Source organism: Streptopelia decaocto, assembly GCF_964273445.1.
Source record: "Streptopelia decaocto genome assembly, chromosome: 23".
Lineage (NCBI taxonomy): Eukaryota > Metazoa > Chordata > Aves > Columbiformes > Columbidae > Streptopelia > Streptopelia decaocto.
The window spans coordinates 3,794,108-3,819,671 of record NC_138678.1 but is presented as its reverse complement, the minus strand read 5'-3'; the positions used below and the strand labels follow the sequence as shown (position 1 = coordinate 3,819,671).

Genomic DNA, 25,564 nt, shown 5'->3' with positions numbered 1-25,564 from the left:
TCCGAAAACCATAAAAAAGTTTCTCCCTTCACAGTTCAGCGATGCCCAGACAAAGATGACGTGAAATCTGTGGGAAGACTTATTTTATTACAATATAGGAATTCGCAGAACCAGATGTTTAAACTTAGCTATTGCTCCTCCATACGAGCACCACTGCTCCTGCTCAGTGGAGCTGTTTGCAAGATTATTTACAACGCTGTAAACGTGTTTGCTGCTGCCTGGGTCTCCAAAAGCTGCTGGAGTTGGGGCTGATGCCACAGCGAGTCCCCTGTGCCACAGGACCTGCTGGAGAGGGGCTGTGGGAGGACACGGTGCCATCGGTGACCCCAGCACACAGGACGAGGTGCAGCCCTGCATGGGTCCCGGCCAGGAGATCGTCCTGCCCTGCGGGACATGGTTCACAAGCCGTGTTCCCGGGGAGGTGTCCCTACATTAAGAGTCAAACCCTTGTTTTCTGTTTTCTCCCATTCCTCAGCTGGGCTCCTGCAGCTGGGCCCAGAGGAGCCTCAGTCGGCTGGAGCTGTGTCCCCCACTGGAGATGTGTCCCCACCAGGAGCTGTGTCCCCAGCTGGAGATATGTCCCCAGCAGGAGCCGTGTGCCCCGCTGGAGATGTGTCCCCACCAGGAGCTGTGTCCCCAGCCGGAGATATGTCCCCAGCAGGAGCCGTGTCCCCAGCTGGAACCATGTCCCCGGTCGGAGCCGTGCAGCAGCAGCTGTTTTGCAAGAGCCCGGGCTGCCTTTCCAACCCAGCCAGCAGCTGTTAGTCACCCCCGTTTCAGGGTCCGCGGGCTGGAACAGCGAAGCGAGGCTCACACGCACGTCCAGGGCAGCACTGTTTGTTTTCCCAGCATCCCGAGTTTCATCTTTTCCACCTTCCCGCTGCCAGCACAGTCTTCATCCGCTGCCCTGACACCTCCAGCGTTTATTTCAAGCAGAACCACGCTGCCTCCATATGTGCTCCTGCCACTGGTTGCTGGTTATTAAAAGTCGATGCTGCTGCTGGTCCATTCAGGAGCTGGCAGTCCTTAAAAGCTCATTCATCTCAGACGAGCCTCGTGGCAATTACAGCCCCATCCCGCGGGATCCGTTAACTCCCGCTCTCCCGTTAGCCCGAGGTGCACGGATCAGCAATCACGCCTGGTTCGGATGAATGCGATGCAGAAAATCAAGCCCAGTCTCTCCAAGAGACGGAGGTGGCTGTGGAAAGGGGAAAATGGCACAACTGCTCGGCGGCAGGAGATCAAGAGATTATTGTGACCAAAACTCTGACCCTGGAGGGAGCTGCAGGCACCGGGTCACCTCGCTGGGGAAGGACACAGCACCCAGGGGTGGGAGATGCCGGAGGTTTCCCCAAGTCTGCAAGTCATAGCAAATGCTAAAAACCATATTTTATGCAAGATCAACTCTGGAGCGAAATACAGAAATGTACAAAGAAATCACAATTGACCATCTGGCTCTAACGTTCCCAAAGCTCGCAGCCATTTATCTCTGTCCAAAAGTGTGCTTTAAAGATGCAACAGGAATCTTCCTTTGCGGAGGGAATTTGTGAGTGTATGTTTGGCCTTCAAACATGTTAAACTCCACCAAAGCCTGTGGGGAATACATAAACACCAGAGAACAAACAAGCTCACAGCCTTCAAACATGTTAAACCAAACACCAAAGCCTATGGGAAGTACATAAACACCAGAGAACAAACAAGCTCACTTCATACCTGAAATGAAGCTTGATTTTGGATGCAGAAATGTGTTTATTTCCTTGGAAAGAAACAGGCCCTGGCCTTTCAGCTGCTACAGATTTTCTCAAGGGAATAATCTTTCTAGCAAACCTTGTTCCTTCTGTAATCCTTTGTAACAACTCACCGACTCATGCTGCCCTAGCTTTAAAAATCAGTTTTCAAAGCCCATTAGCAAATTCACAGGTTTTTTTTATACACTGAGAATTAAAGTGGAAACATAAGACTTAGCAAATTATTTTCACTTTATATACAGTCTCCCTAGTAAACAAGCCTTGCAAGAGCCTGTGTGCTGTCGGCAGAGCACTGAGGGATGGAGAGCAGAATGTGGTCACACGTGGTTTTATTCAGTGAGTTATTTATATAATCTGAAGTATAGTAACAATCTCCTTGGACCTAGAGGCTCCCAGCTCCGCAGCTCCTGCAGACGGTGCTCCTTGGCTTTCCCACCACGTCTACATGGATGCCCCTGAGCTCCAAGCACTTCACTTCTATGTGTTGCTGCTTGGTGAAGACCTTTACTCCCAGGAGCAAGCTTGGATCCATGGAGCTCCTGGGCATGCTTGAGAGGTGCATCCTGGTGCTCCCTGCTACAGCATCCCCCATTCTGGTACAGCATCCTTCATCTCAGTGCTCTCCTGGTACAGCATCCCGCATGCTGGTACAGCATCCTGCATCCTGGTACAGCGTCCCTCATACTGGTACAGCATCCCTCATCCTGGTACAGCATCCTGCATCCTGGTACAGTGTCCCTCATCCTGGTACAGCATCCTGCATCCTGGTACAGCGTCCCTCATCCTGGTACAGCATCCTGCATCCTGGTACAGCGTCCCTCATGCTGGTACAGCATCCTACATCCTGGTACAACATCCCTCATCTCAGTGCTCCCCTGGTACAGCATCCTGCATGCTGGTACAGCATCCTACATCCTGGTACAACATCCTGCATTTTGGTGTTCCCCTGGTGCAGCATCCCACATCCTGGTGCTCCCTTGGCCTCGTGGCTGTTCAGCACCACCTGCGCCTGGGGCTGGGCAGGAGCATTTTGTGACAGAGTGTGAAAGACTGTGTCCCAGGGACTAGCGTGATCCCATCCTCCCTGGTTTGCACCTCCCTCTGCCTTCCCAAAGGCCTGATTTCACATCGGGAGATGTCTGAAAGCACCACGTCTCTCCCCACTTCCTCTGCATCCCACCACAGCCAGCATCTCTGCTGCCCTCCCAACGCAGCCCCACAAGCAGCAGCACCCCAGGGGATCGGTGTCCTGGGTGCCCACCTCTCTCCTGGGGGGTCCCGCTGGTGCGGTGCGAGCCTTGCCATTGCAGCTGCGCATCGACTCCCCGACATTGCACACCAGTGCTACGAGAGGAGAGGAGCTGCTGGGGGAGCGTGGGCTGAAGGCCAAATGAGGTCTGAGCAAACCCACGGTCACCATAAAATATCTGGTCCACTCAGCCTAAAGAAATGTTTTCAATCTCCCTGGCATTAAAGGTTACAGTCAGTCATCCTCCAAGCAGGTGAATGGAATTCTTTATTGTGGCTATTTGGTGATATCTTGAATGGCAATAAGGATTATCCTCCAGATTTCTGCATCTCACTTGGAGCCCCTAGCATGTGTTTATAATTTTCCTCTCCCTTTCAGGCAATGCCAGCAATCTCCTGAAGTTCTTAAAATGAACCTGTGAAATTTAATGGCTGGCCAGCGTATCTGACATATTTTTCTAAAATACTGTTTCAAGTGTGCTTCTCATACTGATTAAGAATTTTTTTTTTTTTTGCCAACAAAGTATCCACTGTATTTTATCACCAGTATTTCTCATGCCATTCTTTGTCAGAAAGGAAGGGCAGGCCAGTGATGCTTCTCTGAATTTCCAAGGAGGAGCAGTAGGTGGCTGGCTTGGATTTCTTTAGTGTGTCTGTGCTGGTTTGAACAGGCAAAGGCTTCCTCATGGCAGGACTGTCAGAGGGCCAGGGTCTGCGCTTGGCCCCAGCGCTGCAGGAGCAGGTTTGGGTCCTGGGCAGCAGTGCTGGTGGGGGGCACCGCCTGGACCCCCCCACTCTGGGGACACCCATCCTGTTGGCCGGTTCGGGGTGCTGGGCCGGTGCCGCGCAGGCGTTGGTGACACAGTCCAGCATTGCACAGCTCACATGTGCTTCTCCGCTCGTGGTCGCTTTTCTTTAATGAGCCTGTAGTTTAAAGCCTGAAATAAACAACTACAATTGCCTGATGTGAGGGGAGGACGCGGCTTCTCTTCCTGAGCCAGCGGAACGACAATTGGTCAGAATATAAAATACTGTAGGCTGCCCCCGCGGTGGCCGGGAGGTTCGGGACACTCCAGCCGATCGGTAGCAGGTCTCGGGGAACCTCTCATGTCACACTGTCACCCCGGGGTGCACCGAGGCCGGTGCCTGGCGTGGTGCGGGGACAGCCGGCTGGGCCCCGGGGCAGTGCATGACGTGGGTTTGCAGGCGGGATGCCGAGCTTCATGGGTCTGTAATTGCAAATGTAGGGTTGTGGTAATGAGGGAATTCAATGAATCCACACATTTCATATCTCCGCTGACCCTCTGTGGCCCATAAATGGTCTAAATACTGATTCCTCTTGTCTGTGGCCAGGACAGAACAGTTAGTTCTTGTGTTTTTGAACAAGGCGGCATCGTTTGGCAGCGGATTTGAGGCTTTATGGAGTCATCGTCTCTGTTTCTCAAAAGCTTTTTCCAAAGTCATTTCTTTCACTGAACCTTTAATTGCTGCCCTCATCCCGTCGCAGCCCTTCCCTGCTCCGCTCGCATCCCCAGCCGTCACCTCCTCGCCTGATGTGCACCATGCGGCTGCTCTTCTGCCGCGCAGCGCCGACGGTGAATGGTTCAACTGAGCGGCCGCACGTCCCGGCACACACCCATCCCGGCTCCGCTCGGAGCCCCGCGCGGCGGGGGGAGGCGGCAGCGCCGAGACCAGGAGCTGCTCCGGGACGTTGCACAACCGCGGGGGTTCACAGGAGGGGTCCAGCTGCACCACGCACCAACGCGTGCCAGGAGGAGCCTGGCAGAGACGCTTCTTTTCTTTTCTATTCACATTGTCATCCCACCCCTGTCACCGCTGCAGCCAAGTGTTTCCAGCTTCCACATGGAACAGCACAAGGCAATTTGCCGCCTTCCCTGCACCGAGCCCCGGGGAGCCGCGGTGGGCACCGGCGCTGCCGCCGTCCCTGCTCCTGTCCCGCAGCGCGGAGGCTCCTGCTGTGCTGTCCCCGTTGTGTCCCCTTCCCCGGCCCCCCATGGCCTCTCCCCCAGGCCGGTCCCCATGGTAGAGGGGTGGCTGCTGCTTCCCACCACCCGCAGCCCGGTGCCCCGAGCGCCGCCTCGGCAGCCACCAAGCCCAGGACCCGCTGCCCGGGACAGACGGGCTCTCATCCAGCCGAGCAGAAATCCACGGCTTGGCTCTCTGCTTCCTCCCATCCGCCCAAGTTTATTTTCCTTGTTTTCTGTTTATGAGCTGGGCGAGTATTAAATTTCCCGAAGTCATTGCCATCCATTGCCACAGGTCTCGCACACAAAGACTCCCTCGGTGCCAGGATCCAAGTTTTGCAATTGGAGCGGTTCCCTTTCCCTCCAACCATTGTGGAAACAGCCTTTGTTTTGCTTCTGGATCTTGTTCATCAGGCCCAAATCAAGGGCCGCTATCCAAAGTCTGGGTTTTTTGAAATCCGATTTCACTGCTTTAATGAAAACAGCATATTTCAGGGGACAGGGCTGAGGTCCTTGAACAGTAGGATTTTTTTCTGCAGGACTTGTATATCTCTGCAAAAGCTGCGCTGTCCAGCCCTGCCATTTCCCTCTGAGCAGCAGGAACTGGAGGGACGAGGCACGAACGCTCCTAAGGGACTTGTTAAAGGAGAAAGCTGCATTTCTGGCTCAGAAGCTCCGTCCCAGCTGCAAACTGACAGCCAAGGCTGAACACCCCTCGCCCTCGGCGCGGCCGGGAGCTTGGCAGGCGCGGAGCCTCCCGCCGTGCGCGCCGGCGCGGGCTGCGCTGTCCCGGCTCCTCCGGCCCCGGTGCCGCTCTGCCCCGGGGAACGCGGCTCCTCGGCACCGCGTCCCGGCAAAGGGCGGCCGCGCTCCTCCGTCCCGCGCCAGGCGGCCGCACCGCGCTCAGGCTTTCCCGATGAAAACCCTGTTAGTGCCGGGCCCGTAGGAGAGGAATCCCCTGAGCTGCGTGTGCCGCGACTGCCCTTGTGTATGTCAGAGCCAGGGAACGGTTCTGTAATCACCCATTTTTATTTAATTGTAACGCCCCTGTCCCACTAGCTGTTCCAGATGCTCTAATGGTTCCTAGCTCTGGGCTCTAAAACATGCTGTTCTTTTCACCCTCGTCCCCGCCCTTCAAGCACAAACAATGGTTTTGCTGGTTTTTGAGCCTCTTGTGTGCCAACGGGATGTGGGGAGAGAATCCCCTCCATGCCAAGTTCAGTTGATAATAAAAAACAGGAAAGGAGCTTGATGCCGGCTTAGAAGCCTCCGAAACCCCAGGCCTGGCTTTGCAGAAACCGCCTGGGGCGCGTGGCTGCTCCGTCCTGCCCACCGCACGGCTGGGCTGGGGCAGCCTAGTGTCACCTCTGCTGTCCCTGGGGCGATCCCTTGTCCCTTTCTCCCCAGTGACAAAGACGGGGAGGAGCAGCCCTGGCTGCAGCTGGGAAGCTGGTGTCACCAGCACTGGGGCGCCTGGGGCTGGTGGCCAGAGGAAGGACCGTGGGTCCCAGGACTGGTTGTTGCTATAGTCTCTGCAGGTCCCTACATCTCCTCTTTTATCCCTTCTTTATATATATTTCAGAATGATATAAATTCTCCGCTATGAATCCCGCTGTGCGAGCACAAAAGAGAAGTTGCAGGCGGGCCCAAGAGAAAGGGAGGATAAAAAAAACCACAGGAGAAAATTAATAAAGCATTTGAGAAAGGGAGAGAGCGCCTCGCTGGGAAAGTGTGTAGCACACAGGGCTCCCCAAAGCACATCAAAGCCTGACTCTGAAATTAGCCCAACTGTTGGGAATGTAAAGCAGGGGATTCTCCCACTGGGCTGTGGATTGAGTGCCCCCACGGGCTGCGAGGCACTGACATTTGTATTTATCCAGGCTAGAAGCTCCATCACGGAGCTTTTCAAAGGGCACCGCTGGGACCCAGCAGGCCACCTCCCCAGCATGGCAAACACGGCACTTTTAATTACTGCTCTGAGACGGCACATGTGCCCGACCCCCACACTAATTCTTGTTGCAATTACAGCGATCTAATTGAGTTTATTCACTCTCTGCAGCTTTTGTGCCTTTCTTTCTCGCACTCCCTGCCGGTGAGAGCCGGGGCCTCCATTGATCCGTTAGGTAGCAATACGGCAGTGCCGGCGTGCCGGCCCCGGGTCCCGCGGCCTCTTTGTGTCCATTGAGCCGCTGTCGCTGCTGGGAAATGCCAAATCCCACCAGAGCCGTGCCCAGCAGCCCCTCGGCAACCCCTCCGCGCTCAGACAGCCGTGCCGGCGGCACCGTGCCACGTCGGCGTGCGGCGCACGCGCTCGACGCTTTGTTTGGAGAAGCAATTTTACGTTTTTATAAGAAAATTACTTCCAATTAGCAGAGAAATGATGCTTTGGAAGTCACAACCAGGCTCTCTGCACACGGGGAGGATGAGCTGTCCAGCGGGGCCGTAACAGTCTGCAGCCACGTTTGCGCAACTGGGGAGAAGCCGGAGCCTTTTGAAAACTGGGGGTTCCCATGTGTCCCCCCCTGACTTTCTGCAGTTGCTCCCGGGAGGTCTGAGACTCACTGGGTTCCCACCCAGAACCTGCATCTGCCCGTTGGAAGAAAAGTCTGTTGGAAAGGGGGTCCCCGGGTGCTGCCCCACAAGCGTCCCCTCCCCGCAACGCGCGGCCCGTGGCTGCGGAACTCACCAGAAACGGGTCTCAGCAGCAACCCGGTGGTCAGCCAGGCACCAGGAACCTGTGCCTAGCAGGTGCAATTACATTGCTAAATAATTATCTCGTTACAGGCCTGCAGCTGTGCCTGGCACCTGTGGCAGCTGACGAGCACGCGGGGTCTGGGACGAGGACGATGGCACTGGGGAGTCCCTGGGTGTTATCGGGAAGAGCCGTTGGGTGCTGCCCCCCTGGATTTTGGCTTTTATATTCTGGCAAATGTTGGTGTCTGTTGAAAACAAAATCCCTTCCATCTGCAAGCTACCATTGGAAGTATTTTAATTTCGACTAGAAATCAAACCAAAATCCACTTAGTTTTTAGATAAATTCACTAAGGTTTTTGGTCTCTTGGGGAGTGGGTTTTGCCTTCTCTTTTTCATCACTTTCACCTCTTCTCTCTTTTTCCCCTTCCCTCCTTGCTGTATCCCTGGATGATGGGGTGGGGGGACATGAAGCACACCCCAGCACCCCAGCCACAGGGGCTGCTGCCACCACTCACCGGAGTGACCCCTTGCTTTTCCAAACCTATTTGATGAACGATAATAAAAATAAAGCGTATCAGTGCTGGAAATTAAAACATTCTCGTGCAATATTAACCGAAGGAATGCTGCACCTTCTGCAGGAACAGCACCCCAGGGGGCCAGGGTGCCAGGATGAGCCCCACGGGATCTGCTGTGCGGTGGGGTGAGCTGGGACCCCCAGGGGCTCCCGCAGGATAAACCCTCCTTGGAGGGTGGGAACATCTACCCGTGGCTTCTGTGGATGCTCTGGAAGAGGGAGCTGAGCAGACACATGGTAACTGGCAACTGGCCCAATGAGGGAGGAGGGGGAGGAATTAACTCTCATTTAAGTCCACTTTTGTTGTAAATAAACTATAATCACTTCAAACCTTTTGCTTAATCAGAAAAGGATGTTGAACATTAAGCAAACAGTCGGCAGGCTTGTCTTACTGCTGGATTAGAGATATTAAATGCCAGCGATACTTGCTTTTTTTTTTTTAATCTGTCCCGCAGCTGCATTATTAAAACAAACACATTTGCAGGCCTGCAAAAGAACCTAAATGAAAATAAAATATGAGATTGACGCTTTCCCAAGGGCAGCATCTGAAATCTGGACAATTTAAAAATCTACGTTTAGTCTTCATCTTTTGAACCAAATAACGGAGGGAAACGACACGTGACAAAATTAACCACTGGAATTAGCAGCACGTTCTCTAAGGTGAAAGTCTCGTCCCCTCTCCGTGCGGAGGCGGCAGCTCCCCGGCCGTTCTGCTGGACACCAAACAGCCCCTGGTCTCACGGGGATGCAACTTCTTGCAATAACTGATGTTTTTCCTTAAAGACCCAACTTCTGGGCCATTAAACAAGCCCAGAGAGACACTCTTGCAGGAGTTCATGAAACTCCCTCCTAATCTGAAAAAACTGAGGTTCCTAGCTTCTTTGGTGGCAGAGAAAAGCTGGAAAGTATAACACCTAAAGACTCAGAGTCCAGCTGGAGCGTGAGAAAAGCACATATTCCTCATTTTCGCAAGTTCTGAGCACTTGTGCTGCCCAGGGAGCAGCAGCTGGGCCCCGGAGCTCCGAGGAGCAGCAGGCAGGGCCGTGATAACCTGGTTGGTGTCTGCAGAGGGGACACCCCGGGGACAAGGGCCCAGGTCCTGCCCACGGGCCCCTCCGCGCCCAACCCAGTTACACAGCCTCTGCCACCCTGCCCAGAGCTCTGGCATCCTTTTGTTCCTCCCTCCAGCCCTGGGGACAACAAAACCAGATTTTAAAGCGAGGAGAGGAAGATGCCAGCTCCGCGGGGCTGGGACGTGCAGCTGTCCGGGACGGCGGAGTTAAAGTGAGCGGCCGTTGCTGACAGGGATGCCAGCCAGCCATTTATTTTCCACATTAATTTTGACTGCGAGTTCTTATATGATTGCAAACTCCAGCTTTCACAAGGGAAATTTCCCCCCTGCACACACAGGACAACAAATCAGATTGACCTAAAGTTGTTCTTTCCTAAATTTCTTGTGGAATCTTGGCTGGATACGAGTTGTCTCAAACGCAATTACACTGTCATAAATAATTTTCCACCTCTTTTTTCTGTCTCAACCATCCCGCTCCCCTGTGGTCAGTGGAAATTTCCCCCTTTTATTAGGTTAGACTCGTTGGCACTGAGAAAAACTCCGCGCTCATGGCATCATTGTCTGCACTGAGCCAAATCCTCAGAGATCTCCCTCCTGCTAACACAAAAGCCATGGCTGGCGCTGGGTTACGAAGCCCGTAGCTGGGTGACGAGCTGCCCAAGCTCTCCTTGCCCCAACTCAGAAAACACCTGCACTAATGTCCTTAACTTGGAGCATAAACCTCTGGGAGCTCTGGAGCATCATCTTGCCGCTGGGGCGAGGAGGTTCGAGTTAAAGCTCGTGCTTCATGTCAAATACGCGCTGGAAAAGCTTTGCTGCAGTCAGACATAAGCAAAAGGCTATTATACACACATTTCTCAAGGTTTTGGCCAAAATACATGGTTTTCTAGCGCCTGCTCCGCTCCCGAGATGTTCCCCACGCTTCCCTCGTATGTGGCCGAGTCCTTCCAGACAAAGGGCTCAGCGATGTGACTAACATCTGCCACATGTGGACACGTCCTTCTGCTATTTAGCGCTCGACTGTGCTCTTTTTTACTGTGCCTTTCAAACGAGCTGCATCCCCAAACCACTTCAGAGAGCAGACTAATTAAAATCATGGGTACAAAGCCGTGCAGGGAGAAAAAGACACTCAGAGAGTGGGGGGGTCACGTTCAGCCCCCCGGCTGCTCTGCAGGGTGAGGGGCAGGTCCCTCCCTAGGCTCCGGCGCACCCAGGCCAAGTCTGGGCAGATTTCAGTAATTCAGCCCCTTTGAGGGCTAATAAACCATTTTCAGGAGTCATTAGAAGTATTATTGGTCCTAGAAGCCCTGTATACCCAGTAGGACCAGTACACTCCAGCCGCCGGGGCGTGCAGAGTGGGACGGCCATGGGGGGAGCGCAGGGCTGTGGCTGCCCCCAGATTGTCCCTTACGAGCTGCTCAGCTCCTCCGTGTCCCCGAGCACAAGGACACTGCTCTGCCACCAACCACCGCAAACCGCCCGTGGGACAGGAGCTGGGCAGCTCAGGCCACCGATCCCATTTTGCAATGTTGCAGTAAAACCTCAAAGAGTCGGGTGCATCTCCTGCAGCGAGGAGTTTGTTTCTTGACGCTTACCTCACCGCCCTCCCGGAGCCGGGACCGTGTCGCTCCGGCCTCACGCGAGCTCCGGTTTCTGCCCGAGCGCGGAGCTCGTCCTCTGCCGGTTCCCATGGCTGCGTGTTTAGAATTAAATCACATTGGAGGCATTTGGGAAAGTGTGAAGTAATTTTTATTTGGAGGATGAAAAAGTGAGGGGGAAATAAAAATAAGATGACGTGATGAAATTGCGCTGCCCAATATTAGTAACCGACTAAGAGAAGAACACAGAGGAGCCCGCGACCGTGAGCCACGCGCGAGCCCTGCCAGGACCGCGAGCCATGTTACTCAATAAGCGGAAAGTCCAGGTAAAGCCCATCCCCGGCCGCACATGTGGTTGTGATTTGGGCAGATCCTCCGTCAGAGCGGCTGACATCATGGCGAGAGGTATTTACAGCCGACAAGGAGAGCTCGCCCTGGACCTTGGCCTCCCCTTTTTTTTTGTTTTATTCTGAGCTGTTATTATAAAGTATTATTTATGAAGTGGTGAGAGCATAAGCAGCACAGCCCTGCCAAACTTAAAGCACTTTTCATTTAACAGAATGAAAATTATTTTAACATGAGTATCTGAAGCAAAGATCCATGGATTCTGGACAGCTTTATAGAGGCAGGCTATAAATTCTGAGCTCACAAACCTATTTTCTTCACCAATAGGCTTCTCTTCACCTCTGAAAGTTTATTTTCAATAAACACAAGCGAAGTCCCCAGCAGGGATGCTTGCAGCGCTCGCCGTGCCTGATCAGCTGCCATCCCAAGGGCTCCAGGGGACTCTTGGGGCTGTCGCTCGAGGCTCCGCTCCAGCATCACCGGGCGCATCCACCGCAGACCCAGCCAGGGCCACCGCAGGACTCGTTCTGTGACATCCCCAAAGCTGCATCAGGACCAACCTCAAATCCCCAAGCCCCAGTCAGTGCAAAACCTGCACCAAAACCCTCATGGATGAAGAGCCAGCGCAGCCCCTCACGTCCCCTCCTGCCACCCACTGCAGCGCAGCCATTGCCAGCACCCAAACTCAGTGGAAACGCGCGGTGGTTTTCAAACGTGCAATTTTGTGTTTTCCGCTGGTAAAAGTCGGTGATCAGTCCCGGGCTGGCGGGGCTGCCAGGCCCTGGCCGGCGCTTGGGGACATTTTGCACAGAGATGGTGACCCAGCCTCTCGGGTTATGTCCGTTCCTGACATTCGGACGTGACCCGCTGACCCTGGGATGTTTTGCTTTGCTTCCTTGTCTGGGCCAAAGGCAGCCAGCGGGGTATTTGTATTTCTTTCTCACATAGTTTAGAATGCCAATTGCTGTCATATTATTTTTGTTTGGGATTTCATGCCAGTTCAGTACGCTACTGAAATGTATCCTCCCCACAGACGAAGGCTGTTGGGAAACCACAAACTTCGTGAAATTCAAAATTGGTAAGCAACAAAATTATGAAACCACAGGAAATGAAAGGAGCAATTCCTGCAGCTCTTGCTTTTTCCCCTCAACTCCTCCATTGCTCTTACAAAAATGTGCATTAAATGGAGCGTTAGCAAATGCTTCCTGTCCTCCAGCAACATTCCCAGTTTTCCAAGCAGGGAGTGGGTGCTGAGAAGGACAGAGGGGAAGAGCCGCAGGGGGCAACGCGGACTCGCACCAATGGACACCACAAAGCTGGGAGTGCAAAAAAGGCACCAGCATCAATGGGAAAAGGCTGACAGGTGACCCCCATGCTGACAGTGACATCTGTGACGTGCCAGTATGTGGGTGACGCACACGATACACACCAGGGGCAGCTCGCGCTCTGTTTTATGGGCTTGCGGTTCCACTTGCTGCTTCCACCGCTGCAGCGGGACAGCCCAGCGCTGCTCTGCCTCTTGTCCCCAGCTCACACCACACCGGGTGGCTCGGCCAGCACGCAGGGTGCCCTGTGCCCGCCACTGGGCAAGTCACCCAACCCCTCGCTCCGAGGGGTGTCAGTCCTGCCCAGCCTCATGGGGAGAAAGCTGCTGATTTTGAGAGCACTGAGCACGCGATGTGACCCAGAACAGGTGCAGCACAGCCCCTTGCGGAGCTTTGTCCCATGATGTGGAGCCCCAGACTCCTTCACCCTCTCTCAACTTCTTGTCGCAAGTGCAATTATAGTCTAAGCAGCAAACCGGCAGATGCGATCCTCACTATGGTTGCGCTTCTCTGCTGCAATTTGGTTTGCGTTCCGCTGTTGACATGTTTATGGGGTGATGATGCTGGGGCAACGGCCCCTGTGGGTAAGGGAGAGACATCAGCATTTTTTTCCCCTGTTTGAAGAATGCACAACTTGCATAAATAGCCAGAAGCTGGAAGTCAGGGTACGGCTAAATCCGGGACTCCGCGATGCTCCGAGGCACGATTTGTGCCGCTCCACAGAAATAGCGACCGCAGCAGCCTCAGGGCTTTTCTTTGCATCCCCAAGGTGCAGCTCCCAGTGTTGGAAAGGCAGAGCAAGTCCCTGTGAGCGAGCGGATCAGTGGGGTGCTGCCTGCCTTGCACTTCATCCTGCTTTTGGGATGGGAGAGGGGGATGGTGGTGTCTGTGGACCACAAGCATCCACGTCTTCTCCGGATGCTGGGGTTTGCAGCGGGGCCGAGACGTTGCCAGTGTTCCAGCTGCAGTGTGCAATACAGTGATTTATCCCTCCAGGGCAGACTTACTGCATTTCTTGTGAACCGTTTCAGCCATGGTGTGGGTGTCAAAGTGACTTTGCACAGCACGGAGAACAAGACAGGGCCTGTTGGGTACATGCTGCAGTGGATCCCACGGCACCATCTCCGACAACGTCCTGGTGCCTCAGATGAGCCACGAGTCTCCAGGATTTCCCCAAGAAATATCAAGGGACAGTGCAGAAAATGATGCTTTTCAATAACAAGGAAATATTCCCTGAATGAAACCAGATCTGTTTATTTTCAGTTCACTGTTGCAAATCACTGCAAAAAGAACCCAGTCCTACAGAATGCATTCAGTGTGGATGCGAACCACATGAGGTGCAGGTTTGATCCAGCACAGAAACATTCTGAATTTGCTTTTTTTAATCTAATTTCTTATTGAAACAATGTGGTTTGCGTGAAGGTTTTGATGTTTTGTTTTAAAACCACACATCTAATTTTAAATGTTTAAGGCTTATAAATAATACAGTAATTTTGATGCAGCCAAAGAAGATCTCATGCAAGAAACAGATAAATCAGTAAAACAGCACCTCATTTACATGTTTAACATGTGCCACATTTCATTCCCTGTCCTCCTTGGATGCGACTCAAAGGGACTCTCCAAAGAATTTGCCCCCATATCCCTGAGATAGAAACAAATTCCAGGTTGGAAAAAAACAGCTTTTATCACAGATGTCAGCAATTAAGTTGTCCATTACACAAAACATTCACTCACCTTATTTTTCCCGTTTCTCATTTGCTAAGATGAGAAATATTCCCATCCGTAGCTGAGCTCCAGCAGGAAGGTTTCCCAGGGCTGGGAGCTCTGGGGGTGCAAAATGCATCCAGGGAGGGAATTTCTCCTCCTGAGCAGCGCTGGACAAAGGACACAGCATAACAGAAGCTGTAAGGAATTAAAGCACGAGCAAAGGTTGATGTAACATAGCTCTGCTCCCCACACCAGCTCCAGCGCCCCAGCAAACCAGCACTGCTGCAGAACAGCTCATTTTCACCTGCTCGTGCACCTGTCACCACCCACCCAATAATCACCCCGGTATTAACTAATTTCCTCCCTGCTTCCACCTGGGGTGACTGCTGTCTCCTGCAGAAGGGTTAATCTCCATCAATTAATTCAGCCACTCCAGCCAGGGAAAATGAAACGTGCCCCAATTATCGTCTCTCCTCCTACAGTGCCAGCAAAATCTCATTAGCACCTGCGTGCAACCGGGAATGCGCTAATGGGGGGTGGTAGACGTGTTAATGGAAAACATTTTCCTTTATCCGTGGCAAATCCAGCTGTTTCCACCAAGGAAGCGTGGAATTTGAACTGGAAGAGCCTGGATGGCCAGGCTTTGAGGGCGTGAAGTGTTAAAAGGAGCAGAACACCAAGAGTGGCGCTAATCCCAGGCTCCTCCAGCATCTGATTAGTGCTATCGGATTTTTGCAAGGTGCAAGGATTTACATGTTGAGCCATATTATCAACTCATACGAGTCAAAGTGTAGCACGGCGCTGGCAGACGGGGAAAGAAATCCTCTGGCAGAGAGAGAAAAACTGCAGAGGAGCGAGTGGTACAAGGAACAAATAAATCTCTTTATCCTAATATGACAGCTCAGAAATATTTCATGTCAAATAAATGAGAGACCCAGACGCCAGCGCACAATGAGGCAGGCAGAGAAAGGGGCAGAAAGCTTCCCAGGGTCCAGGAGGGACGGCTGGGTGTTCAGCTGCATGTTGGAATCTTACAAAACTAAGTCGCAAACAATCACAGGTCATTCCAAGCTTGATCAGCCTTCCCTTGTGCTGCCACCCTGACAATTCCGGTCCACCGAGAGCCCAATCTCCTCCAGCCGCTGCAGGGCCAACGCAGACATGACCATTAATCCCATCTGAAGCTGCAGCTGTTTCCTGGCAGCGCTGCCGGGGCTGGATGCGACTCCGTGGGCGCCGCGTGGGGAAAGAGCAGGGAGAATATCTCAGTGTTGCAAAAGGGCTTGATGGAAGCCAGGAGAATTAGCACGAGACCTCAGGCAGAGCTGGACGTGTCCTGCTCCTCCAGCTTGCTGGGAGTCTCCGAGCCCATTTCTGGGTATTTATTTCCAGAGTTCTGGTAGATCTTTCTACTTTCATTAAAATTACAAAACTGCACTGTGTTAAATCTCGTCATCTTCACCAAGTACATCTGACCTAAATTCCAGGAAGGAAAAAGAAACAGTTTTCACAGGGGTGTCCTGATTGCTACATCCCTGCACAGAGAAAGGGGCAGCGCGGGGACAGAGTGGGACCTTTGGGGCCGGTGGGACATCGCTGCCCATGGGGGCCGTGGGGATGTCCCTGCGCTGGGGCAGCTGCAGGGTCACAGCGGCGGCTGGTGGCAAAGCTGCTGCCCAGGGCAGCCGGACAGAGCTGCCTCTGCACGCCTCCTGGAAAGGGTAAAGCATTCCTGATCTGGCCCCACTGCAGGTCTGTATTAGAAATAAATGAAAAAGGAGAGAAGAAAAAGCTATCATTCAACTTTTATTAAAGTTTCAGGAGGGATACGGGCCAATATAATTCTCCGTTTTATTAATAAAAGTGCTATTAAACGTTGCATTCCCCCATTCCTTCCCACTTTTCGCTGCAAGGTGCCTGGCAGCGGGTGGGCAGAGCAGCGCGGGGGAGCCGGGATGTTTTGGTCCTTGGTGCCCCGGACACACCGGGGGCTGCCGGCCCATGCAGAGCAGGGAGCGACAGCAGCACCGTGCCCCTTGGCACCCATTTCACAGGGATGCTGCATTCCTAACCAAAAAGATACTGTTTGTTGAGTTTGGCAAGAAAATCCACTTTTCTTTCACTGTGTTTATTGACATATGAATCAGAGCTGGCACCGAGCGCGAGGAGGACTCAGCAGTTGTGTACAAGCACGAGCGCGTGTGTCAGGCAGCGCAGTGAAAGCTGCAGTAATGAGACCATTAATCATGTCACTGCAGGCAGGGAAACCCGCCGTCCCGGTGCGTGGGACACTCGCTGTGACATGAGAACGAGCCACTTCATGTGGCTGCCACGCTGCTGCCTGCGCTTCTGCCTGCGCTGCTGCCTGCACCGCTGCCTGTGCTGCTGCTGAGCTGCTGCTGCCTGCACCGCTGCCTGTGCTGCTGAGCTGCTGCTGCCTGCACCGCTGCCTGTGCTGCTGCCTGCACCACTGCCTGTGCGGCTGCTGAACTGCTGCTGCCTGCACCACTGCCTGTACTGCTGCCCATGCTGCTGCCTGCACCGCTGCCTGCACCGCTGCCTGCACAGCTGCCCATGCTGCTGCCTGCACCGCTGCCTGCACCGCTGCCTGCACCGCTGCCTGCACCGCTGCCCATGCTGCTGCCTGCACCACTGCCTGCTCTGGGAATCATTGCAAGACGCACCGCTGTGGGTTTGTGCCACCGCTCCCCACCACAGCCATAGGGAGGATTTATTTTGTTTAATTCTGGGATATAAAATCTTCCCCTGTGGGAAATTCCCACTGAAAGTACTGACCCAAACAAGAGGTTTTCTTGTAAAATTTCAGAAGCAGCATTCTTTCACAAATGATGGCATTTCAGGGAGAGGGTTTTACTTTGAATGCGATGCTCAGCTTGACCTTAATTATGGAGCTGTCCCTGCTGCTTTGTTAAACCGATAAAATAAATAATAATCAGAAGCAGATTTGCTTAATCTCACTGTGGAATTAGCAGGCTGAGTTCAGTTTGACTCGTTAAGTGCTACATCAGTGTCTGTGCTGATACTTCGGGCAGGATATATAACAATAGCTATTGCATGTGGTGGGCACGATGCTGGGGGCTCATCCTTCCCCCGGCGAGGTTTCCAACCAGTGCAGGAGCTCGTAGCTCATCTCTCGTGCTCGTTCTGTTGTGTTTCTGCAGGCTGATCTGTGAGCGGCCAAACAGGCCACATGCAACATGTGAAAGCTGAGCTTGCCTGTACACAGAAAAGCCTCTTTGTGTTTATCAAAAAGTTTGGCCCCTGCTCTGTGCTGTGGCTGCTCCGGTACCTCTCAGTGTCACTAAACTGCTGGAGGAGGTTGGTGAAATCAGGAAAACACCAGATTCCGAGCCCTGCGCTGGGTGACCCACCACCAGTCGCTTGGCAAGGGGAGCAGCCGCCACAGTGCGTGTTTTGTTGGTGAAAGCAGAGCCCCAGGCTGGCTGCTCGTGGTTCAGTTCATAGGAGAACGAGGTGACATCTGTGCTGAGCTGCAGCGAGCGGAGGGGACACCGCCTGGAACAGGCTCGGCCATTGGCCCACACAGCCCAGGATGATGGGAACAATGGAGCTGATTAATGCAACCCAGATAGGAAATTCGGAGAGACGAGGGGGGAGGATGAAAACCACACAATCCCCCCCGCACGCCCCCCACGCCGAGCGCTCCTGCCCCGGGTGCCGGTGAACACGCGGTGAGGGCGATGCCAGGGAAGCCGTCAACAGGGACTGTGCACCCGGCGCCAGGCAGGGACATCAACACGTGTTGGGTTTTACTACAGTGAGTGTTTCCACCGGGGTCTGTGCAGGGTACGGCTGAGATGCGGCTACAACCACAAAGCGAAGAAAAGGGGTGAAACAGCGAGAAACACCCGTTCCCAACCTCATTCATTTGGAGTCAGCGCAAGATCTCTCCAATCTCAGCATGCAAATTAACTTATAAATTAAACATGAGTTTTCAGTTGATGACATCCCTTTAAATAAACAACAACATCGGTATCTCGCTGGCAATCAGCTCCTGATCAATTATCTATGTTTTCACAAATGTGCTGTTATTGTATAGTGTCTGCAGTTCCTTCGTATATTGCAGCATCCCGAATCAAAGAAATCTTTCACACGAACATCACGGTCTGAAAACAATAGAACTGAACACCACTTCTTCAACTTAAATTGCTAACAGACCACAAAATTAAATAGATTTTTTCCATCTGAGAACTCTCCACAGCAAAGTTGATCATGAAGGACCCCGTAATATCTGAATAATTGCTCAGGAAGTGGATCTCACTAATCATTCCAGCTTTTGCTCAGACGTCGGGGAGCTGCAGCAAACAAACCCCCGGAGCTGTACCCGATGCTGCGTGTCCTGCGTGGTGCTCGGTCGCCTTCGCTCCCAGATCTTGTGTTCTGAAAGCCCTGAGCAGGGCTGGGTGCACCAGGACCGCGGGTCACACCTGAACTGCGCTGGGACGCTGCTCAGGTGCTTCATGATCCTTTTGCCACCATTCCCGCACGTAGGATGGACAAACAGACTGACGGTGCCAGGCGGCTCCTCCCATGGACACTGAAGCTTTTCGGTCACGTTTTGGTCCTACAACTCAAAATCAGACCAAAAAGTTGAGCTAAAAGTTCGCGTTCCCCTCTGAGTTACTTTCTTGGCAAAAATACAAGCTGTGTGACAGCTGCTACTCCAGGCACTAAAAATGTTCATTCATCATCGAAAAGAAAAATCCTTGTTGCTTTTCAGCCGAGAACCCATGTAATCACCATGTAACTAAATTAGAAATGGGTGACTTTGCTTAGTTTCAGTTTCGCATGATCCAAACAAGATCTGTTTGGTTGACTCGTCTGGGAACTGTACTTTATTACATCTCCAAAAGTTCAACAACCTTCAGAAAAAAGGACATCTTTTATGATATCTAGCCAGTGCCTGCCATGCCTATTTTACCATGATAACTTTTATATTCTGAATTTCTGACATCAAAATGAGGCTCTTTTAACTCAGATTTTGCTATTTTTCTCACTGCTGGGGTTCTTTTTGTGATGCTTTGTTGGGGGTGCAATGCCCAGATGGGGCTGCAATGCCCAGATTGGGGGTGCAGTGCCCAGGATCTGAGGTGCAATGCATGGGATCCAGGGGTGCAATGCATGGGATCCAGGGGTGCAATGCCCTGATTGGGGCTGCAATATCCAGGACCTGGGGGTGTAATGCCCAGGATTTGGGGTGCAATGCCCAGATTGGGGCTGCAATGCCTGGGATCCAGGGGTGCAATTCCCAGATTGGGGGTGCAACACTTGGATTGGGGCTGCAATGCCCAGATTGGGGGTGCAATACCCGATCGGGCTGCAATGCCCAGGACCTGAGGGTGCAATGCCTGGGATCTGGGGTGCAATGCATAGGATCCAGGGGTGCAATGCCCAGATTGGAGGTGCAATGCCTGGATCGGGGCTTCAATGCCCGGATTGGGGGCACAATGCCCAGATTGGGGGTGCAATGCCTGGATCGGGGCTTCAATGCCCGGACTGGGGGCGCAATGCCCGGATTGGGGGTGCAATGCGTGGGATCCAGGGGTGCGATCCGCGCCCCCCGCGCCGTGCCCGTCGCCCGCAGCAGCTGCGGTGGCTGCGCGCCCCGCGGGCGCTTTGCGCCAGGCGATGTGCTGCGAGGATTTGCACATAAGTCACAGGGTTTAACCGAAATCCAATTTGCCGGCGAGGAGTGTTGGTTTAGATTAGGGCAGAACAATTCCGTTGCGGCTGTGCTGGGGGGAGCGGGGGGTCCGGCCCTGCCCACCGCCAGGTTCGGCGCGGAGTTCACGGCGCTGAATGGAAACAACTGTCCGGCCGGGGGTGCATTTGTAACCCATTACCGGGCGGGTTGTCTGAAACCCGAAACCCGCGGGCGAGGGGAGGGAACTGGCGGCTTCCAAAATATTTTGTCTTAAATGAAAAAGTTGCTTTCAGATCGCGCCGGTTCTCGGGCGGCGCTTGGCGGAGACTGAGCCCCCGCTCCGAACCCCCAGCACCGCGGGGCAGGATGGGGGCTCTGGGGTGCAGGGTCCAGGGTTCTGGGTGCAGGGTCGCTCCTCTGCTGTTTGAGCGCCCGCGGTCCCTCAGGTGCCGGTGGGAGCAGGGGCTGGTGTCCCCCACCCCTCCCCAGGCGGAGCTGCCGTCGCTGCCCGGAGCGGCAGAGCCCGTCGGGGTTTGGAGCGCACCAGATCACGTCCCGAAGACGAGCGTGTGAGCAGATATTTTCAACATCTTCAAGCAGCTTGGCCAAAGATGGGTGTTGTTTTTTGCGTTCAAAAGGACAGCACGAACCGCATCCCTCACATGAAAGCTGCTCGCTGCCAGATTTCAATCCTCTGGTTCAGGGCATAAAAGAATGAGGGATTCTCAAAGAACAGATTTGCCAGACTATTTTTTTTAGACATTGTAAAAATGTTTCCTTTAGTCTCATTCTTAGATGCAACTGACCCATTTCAGGTGAAACTTTCCAGAAAACAAAGCGAATGCAATGAAATAAAATGCATCCTGAGGAAGGCATGCAGCTGGGAAAATGACAACCCGGTCATCTGTTGTGCAAGTTTAATAGCAACTGCGTGTAGGTGCTCACGATACAAGGTGCCTGGCAGCTTTAGCAAGGGGCAGATCTGCTGTTACAAGGACCAGGGAGGGCTTTGGAATTTCCTAGTTGTAGAAACAGAATTGAAAACAAAAATAATACAGAATAGAAGAAAAAATAAAAAGAAAGACATTTTGGTCAACACCACAGCCGACTCACTGTCTCCCATCCCATCCAGCAGCAAAAGCTGCTCCACTAACACGGGTGGGGATTAGCAGGGAAGTTTTAGCCGGGCAAGCTGGAGGAAATGAGTCCCCGCACACGCGTCCCCTTCGGCAGCGGCACCGTGGCATTGCCGCGTGGCAGCGAGGTGCGAGCACCGGATCCCATCGGCGACATCTGCGCGATACCCGGGCGCTCCCGGCCGCGCCAGCCGCCCCGCGCGTGTTTGGGAACGGAGACATCAAAGGTGTCCGCGTTATTTATGAGTCATGTTCTAGTGACTCACTCTGCTCAGAGCACGTGTTGGGGGTTGTTTTAGCCCTTCTGATAATGGATTTGTATAAAACCAGCACCCAGTGTTATGTAACGTGGCACGGTCCTGTCTCGTGGGGACGGTGTCACCGCAGGGATGTCACAGCCGCCCTGCAGAGGTGTTTGCAGACCTGCACCGCGCTTTGCTTGCTGAGCGCCCGCCCTTGCTCTGGTATTGGGTTCCCAATGTGAATGACACTACCTGCCGGTGTGGGAGCTTTTTATGGATGTAGTAACACTTGAAAATTTGACCCTCAAATCCCGTGCAACGCGCATGAATTTTGAGGGAAGAAATATTAGGTTTTATTTCTTAAAGGAAAATAAATGTGATTTCAGAATAAATCAATAGAACATGACTTTGCTCGGTGGAGTAAGCCAAGTGGAGACATGGAAAAATAAACTCTTCCTGACAACTCCTGCTGAAAGATTCTCATCTCCCCAGGTCACGGGAGCAGCAGCAGAATGGCAGCCACTTGAACTCGGGCAGGCAGCCGCCGTGTTCCGCAGATGTTCCTGGCACGGCAGCGCGAGGACGCGGCGCTGGTGGCTCCCGGCCGGGCCAGGCAGAGCCCCGTGTGCTGCGCCGGGAGGGTGCAACCCGGCTTTGGCAGGCGGTGCGATGCCCTCCTGGAGAGCCCGGTGCTGGGCATCACCTGGGGGGGATGCCTGAGCCCCCCAGCGTCCGCTGCCCCAGTCCTGGCGCAGGGGTGCTGGGCTGTGGCTTGAGGATGTGGATCCCGCGGTACCAGGATCTGGCAACTGCCCCCCCGATGCAGCAGCACCCGGTTCCTGCCCTGGGGGCACCTGGGGGCCCCGCTTCCCCCTTTGCCTGCGGGAGGTGACGGTGCTAAACCAACAAAGAGCGATCTGGGAAGGCTGGCAGGACAAGGGCCCGCCGCTGGCTGAAAAGGTGGCACCTGGAGTCCCAGCAAAGTCACTAAAATGGGGAGAAATTCTTATTTAATTTGGTTCATTTGTTCTAATGATTCTCCACCGTGGGCCATATTAAACACTTCAGTGATTTTTGCCTCTAAAACCCTCTTGCAGGGATCGTGATGAAAGGTATATTTATTGTACTTCAGCTCGGAAAGTTGTTTCAGATGTTTCCAATTCATCAACCAGCTCAGACATCTGTTCCTGGTTGGGGCAGAAAAGCTTCACTTGCACACACACACCAAAAGCGCTCCTTTTGGAGATTTTTATGATGAGCTTTCTAATCCTAACAAGTTGTCAAATAGCACTAATAGCCAGGTCACCTGCGGCCCCCGTCACCCCCCAGCAGGTAGGAGCCCGCGGCAGTGCTCGGCTCTGGGGGTCGGTGACGGTCCCCCCGTCACGGGGCTGCACCCCAGGGCTGTGGGGCCGGGTTGGGACCCCCCGGTGCCACCCATTGAGGGGCTGCTCCAGCAGAACGTGTCCAGGGCTGAGCCCGGATCAATGGGCTCGTCTTGGGAAATCTGGCTTTAAGTCAGAACTATAATATTTAGAAATAGTCTGCTAGAGAAAATCAAACCTCAAAGCAAATTTTGAGGGAGGGGGATACGTTCCATCGAGGCAAAAATCAATCGCTTTGTTTTGGTTAAAACTTTTCAATAAATATAACCTCTTTTCGCTCCACCAAAAAAAAAGGCAGTGAGGTCATTCCAAATAAAAAATCAAAGTGATTCATTCAGAAAAATGTCAAAACAGGATGTTTTGATAGTGTCAGCGGTCTATTTCCAGATTTCTTTCGAAAGATATTTTGGTTCAATCGCCCAGGTTGCAGGAGGTGCTGTGGTTTTGGAAGGACCACGTGCTCCGAAAGGACAGGGCAGACACAACTCCCTCCCCATCGCTGCTCCAGCGTTCTCTCCCAGCGCTCATTAGCACCAGCTGGTAATGAACCCCAATGGCTCAGGTCCCAGGAGCTGTGTCCTGAGGCCGGAGCCAGGAGCTGCCGCCCCCCCAGGGTGGGCAGGGGGCTGGGGACCCTCTGGGAAGCACGGGCCGCTCTCCCGGGAGAGCGGGGCTCCGGGAATGTCAGCTCCTTAATTAATCCTGAGCCTTGTCACCTGCCCGCGGTGTGAACCCCCAGACACACTCTGTGTCCGGCCCAAAGGGAGAGGAAGAAAAGTTAATTGAACTGTGCTCTTCAAAGTCACACAGAAGCTCCCCTGTTTGTCTGTGCCGAGCAGCCTGAGAGTTTCCCTGAGCCTAATCCCCAGCGAGAGACAGACTGTCTAGTGACTTGGTGAGTGCAGCAAATCCCGGCCGGGTGAATCTGCCCTCTGGTGCCGTGCGGAGATTCTTTAATTAAAGCAAATGTTGCCATGGTGGGGCATAGAAAGCTCTTGACAGATGCAAGCTGGGGAACAACAGACAACGCACAATCTCATTAGCACCTGCAGCTCCGTCTGGTTATTGGATTGGGATGCTTTGGATTTTTATTGTATGGGCTCCTTAGGTTCTCCCCCCTCTCGGGTGCAAGGCGCCTGACTCACGCTGGAGGAGGGCTCCCAGCTGGGCATGCCTGCTATCCTACTCCATCCTATCGCACCCCATCCCATCCTCATCCCCATCCCACCCTATCTCAACCCATTCCATCCCATTCCATCCCATCCCATTCCATTCCATCCCATCCCATCCTCATCCCCATCCCATCCCATCCCATCCCATCCCATCCCACCCCATCCCACCCTATCTCATCTCACCCCACCTTATCTCGTTCCATCCCATCCCATCCCATCCCATCCCATCCCATCCCATCCCATCCCATCCCATCCCATCCCATCCCATTGGGACCCAGGTGGCCATGCTAGGGCTGTCCCTGCCCAGGAGCACATGGCCCATCTGCTGAAGCTCTGGTGAGGCCTCTGGGTCCATTTCTTATCCACATTCCAGGCAGCCGCTGCAATTACAACAGTCTGCGCTTTGCAGTAATTATCATATTTGCCTTTGCTCAGCCAGCTTCATTTGTAAACTGGATGGAAATCAGAATGATCCGACTTCAAAGCAGAGCCGAGATGCTGGGAGCTGGGCAGCACCTGGAGCTCTCACCTCAGCCCGTGGTGGCCCAGGGTGGGGAGAGCTTCGACATCCACTGCAGTGCGGAGCTTTGCTATTCAGCATCCTCCACACCCGCGCAGCACGTCCTCCTGTCCCCAGTCTGTCCCCACGGCCGTTGCGGTTCCCCTGTGGGGTGTGACGAAGCCATTGTGGGGACATTCGGCCCCCACGGGCCGGGCAGCACTTGCTGGTACTGCTGCTGTGCTTCCAATTAGCTCACATCTGGTACAGCTCTCCTGCCCTCCAGCCCCCACCTCAGGCGCCTGCAAGTGATTTTATGCAGTAATAACAGAAATCACGAAACCTGAAATGAATCTAAACAAAAGGAATCATTCAAATTACCCTTAACCCTTGGAAGGCCAGGCCCTGCCCATAACAAAGGGGCTCGGATTCGATGCGCTCCTCGATGCAGATTCAGCATCTTGGCCAGATGAGTGGTGACCCGCGGGAGAACCCAGCTGCACAGCTGGCTCCGGCTCCCGGCTCCATGGAATATCAATGCCGGGAGTATCTGACACAGATGTGCGGAGCAGCACCCCGCGGTTCCACGGCACCGACCGCTCCACGCACAGCAAACCTGGGCTTGGCTTTGCCAGGCAAGCTGGGGTCCCAGGATGATACCTGACTTCAGGTTCTGGAGTTTTCCTGCAGGAGGGAGCAGAAGTGTTTGTGTTGGGAAAGCTGCTGTCTCCTGGCCTCCCCACCATCCCTCTCTGGTTGAGATCCCCCAGCTCCTCCTTCCCCTGCAAAGGGTTTTTCAATGCACGTAACTCCCCCGAACGACTCGGGCTGGTCCCCAACGTGCTCAGGGCGCTCTGCAGTGACGGCTTGGTCACGGCTGGAGGACAGGCTCATCCTGGGATGGCCAGATGGCTTTGACACCAGCTCGCTGGGTTGTCAGAGGGTGGGCAGAGCCCAGTGACTGTGAGCTCAGCCCATGAATGGAGCTGTCCTACTGTCCTACACCACGGCCACCCTGCGACTCCTGGCCTAGAAGGCTCCAGATGTCCACAGCATTTTTATTACTGTACTCCAGAATTCTCAAAGGCCCAAATAAATAATAAAGCTTTTTTTTTTTTTCTCTTTTTTTTTTTTAGGAGCCCACCAGC

At 53.6% G+C, this 25,564-nt stretch overlaps 1 protein-coding gene across 1 annotated transcript in view; it reads right to left on the bottom strand.

Annotated features, from left to right (window-relative positions):
• Positions 1-25,564, bottom strand: part of UTP11 (UTP11 small subunit processome component) — a 175,802-nt gene that overhangs the window by 139,511 nt on the left and 10,727 nt on the right. The window lies entirely within an intron of this gene.